This window comes from Alligator sinensis, unplaced genomic scaffold, assembly GCF_000455745.1.
Source record: "Alligator sinensis unplaced genomic scaffold, ASM45574v1 scaffold1907_1, whole genome shotgun sequence".
NCBI classification, from domain to species: Eukaryota; Metazoa; Chordata; order Crocodylia; family Alligatoridae; genus Alligator; species Alligator sinensis.
Window position 1 is genome coordinate 304,041 of NW_005843160.1, and position 3,264 is coordinate 307,304.

Below are 3,264 nucleotides of genomic sequence, written 5' to 3' on the forward strand. Positions count from 1 at the left end.
CAGCACTGAGAGCGGATCGGGCTCCTAGCCGATCTATCGCTGTTAGAGATGTGTACCGCAGCCCGTCACCGCAGGGTCGGAGCATCTGCCATGTCAAAGCAATGTAAGGCCCATCTGGCTTTCCAGGTGTCTCTGGCACTTGTCCCTTCACTGGATCCTATTTGGGTCCTGGGTCAGGAGGCTCGTTGGTTTGGTGTTCACTACCCTGTACTAGTTATAACTGAAGGATTTTACAGGTCTGGGATGGAGGTGCTGGTGATGTGGGTGCCGGTTAGTAAAGGGTTGTGTGGTGCAAGGGGGCTATGTGTGAGCACATGCATATGGCTATGAATGTGTGCAATTGTGTCTCTCTGGGTGCCTCTGCATCTGTGTGCTTGTTTAATTTCTCCCTGCGTGCACTCGCACATATGGATGTACGTGTGTATGTACGTGTGCCTGCCAAGGGGGACTGTATAGGTCCATGTTGTTTTCAAACCAAAGAGCTTTAACGGGATGCCCCAGGCTCACAGGCTGGTGCTCAGAGCAGTGCTGGCTGCCACCGAGTGACTTGTGTTGGTACCTGAGGTGGCACATGGGTGTCACGAAGAGGCACCCATGTTTGAGGGCAGGGACCTGTGTGCGGGTGTTGCATGGGGGTAGATGGTAGGCTTGAAACCATCAGATTGTATCTGTGATGTGGAGGTCCCTGGAGATCAGGCCCTTGCAGCCAATCATCAGGAATAAAGAGAAACTCTGAAATGAACCTGTGCTGTAACAGAGGATCATGCAGGGGCAATTTCCAAGAGGAAGGGGTTTGGCCCTTTCCTGTTATACGAACATCACGCTGCCTTCCCTTTTGTCTTTCTCCACGCAGCCATCCTCATGTTCCTGCTGCTTTTATCTTTGCTTTGGGGGGAACAAATATCTTGTGGAAAAAAAAAGGAACCCAAAGAAAAGTCACTCCGTGCTTTTGAAAATCCACATTCCATCACGATGGCAACTGAAGTTCTAGAAACGATATCAAATAAAGGGCTGCTTCAAGTAGCCATGGCAACCAGCATTTTAAAAATAGGGGGCCCATTGCATCTTTGGCATAACTCCACCCACTCCGATGAGCTTCCACCGGGAGGGATTTGGCCCATTTAGCTAAGAAGATTGTTTTTCTCTTTCCTTTTATTCCTCTGCCTTTCAGGCATGTGGGTTTTATTAAAAGCTCATTTGCTTCTTGCTGAGTGAAAGGTCTGAGTATTAGTCTTTAGCCTTTTGTTGGGACTCAGACTCGTGCCCCTAATGCAGGGGAGATGTCTAGGGGAATTTGCTACTCCTCTAGCACCGATGGCGTGGCCCCTGCTGTCTGATAACAGGGAAATCCGTGCTCTCTTCCCCACTGAGCTTACAAGATGCCAGGTGTCCAAAAGCAGCCCTCCAGTCCATGGACATCCTTGGTGAAAAATTGTGCTGGGAGTCCTAACCCAAAAGCAGTCCCCACCTCCAACTCATCTCACCTCGCTGGTGCTGCAAGCTTGGTTTTTTTCTAGCTGGGCCCTTCCCCCCTCCGAGATGATGATTCCTGTGCACCTAGGGGCAGCAGGAGCCTGAACCATGATGCCCAATGGGCCTCAGTGCAGCAGTCACTACATGGTCTGTCAACTCTCAGGTATGGTCATCACGAGTTCCAGGCTAAGGGAGTGAAGGAGAGAGGATGGAGAAGAAGCAAATGTTGAGGACAGAAGGCTTTGTCCAGAGCAGAATCTGAGCCATTCCCCCTGGCTGTGTCACGTGGGTAGCGGAGCCCTTGGATTCAGACTGAAAACAGTATAGGCCCTGTTCCCCCTGCTTGCCTTTGCCACCCAAGTCATCTAGGACCTTGCCTTGCTGCCAGGTCTCTTCCTTGAATCAGCCCTCTCCGTGGTCCTGCACAGGCCAGTCTGGGAAGAGGTGTTGCTTCCAAGTAGACCCAATGGGGGAAGGATGGTACATGTTGAACTATTTTACCCCTTTGCCTGGCATGGGTGTATGTGAAGTGGGAGAGTGGCTGAGGGTCTGGGACTGAGGGGCAGTGGGGCTGTGTAGAAGGGATGTCTTGGTGTTTGGGAAAAGGGTCAGCCTGTTTGGATGGGGTAGGTGTTGGGTGTCAGTGGGATGGTTCAGGACTTGGGAGGTAGATGAAGCCTTTCCTTGAGGCTAATTAGATAATGGAAAGGAAGCCAGGGTGTGTCTAGGTGAATGGTGGGAAGGGTTGGGCAGCTGGAGGGAGGGTTTTTGGGTGGATGGCTGGGACTTTAGGAAGAGGAGTCTTGGGTAGAAATTCAAGCCTTTCACTACAAGAAGGCTTAGGCAGCTTGCTGAGGGCTTGTAACATAGTCCTGGGGCTGCATGACTTTGCAGACAAGTTTGCAGACTCATCGCCAGCTCTCCAAGGGTTAAGTTTCCTTTAAAAATAGAATTTAGCTAGTGTTTAAGGAGCGTGTGTGTGTGTGTGTGTGTGTGTGTGTGGTTTAGAAATCACACCTCAGCTCTCAGCACCTAAAGACTGAATTAGCTAGTGGCAAAACACTTCAGCAGTCCCAGCCAGCACCTGCCAGCCCCATACACAGCCTCAACTGAATGGAGTGGACAGGAGACGTGATCTGAGGAGTTGTGAACTGGTGCAGGCCCTCAGAACATGATCTCCACCACCCAACATGGACTGGGTGCTTCCATCTGCCGGCTGCTCTTCCCAGTGCAGCTCAGCAGACCTCTCATGTCCCACAGAACGTCAGGAGCCTGGAGCTTGTCAGACATGCTGCCATGCAGCACGATGATCCTGTCACATCTCATAAACTAAGCAGGGTTAGGCTTGGCTGCTCCTTGGAAAAGAGACTTCCTGGAGCCATCTAGCTGTTTCCAGATATGCTGAGTAGCACTCTTCTCTCTGAGTCCGTGGTGCATGTCTAAGTCAGGGTGGTGGGGGGTATCTCTAACCGGGCACCTCTTAACCCCAAGCTCTGATTGGCAAGTGTTGCAGGTCTATCCAGGCAGCATGCACCCCCTGAGTGGTCTTGGCACTGCACACAGGAGTGATTTATAGGCATCTCTGAATCTGTCAGTACTGTAATATATGGGCTGCACCAGAGGACTCCAGAGGTCACCAGCTTTTGTGGATAATGCAGGAGCAGCAGTGAAAGGATTAAAGGCCATCCAGGAGGATCCCAATCCAGCACAGGGGATTTGCAGCGGCTGCTCAGTTTGCTGCTGATGCACCAGCCTAGAAGGCGAGCTCATGGCTGGGATGATGCCAGCTCT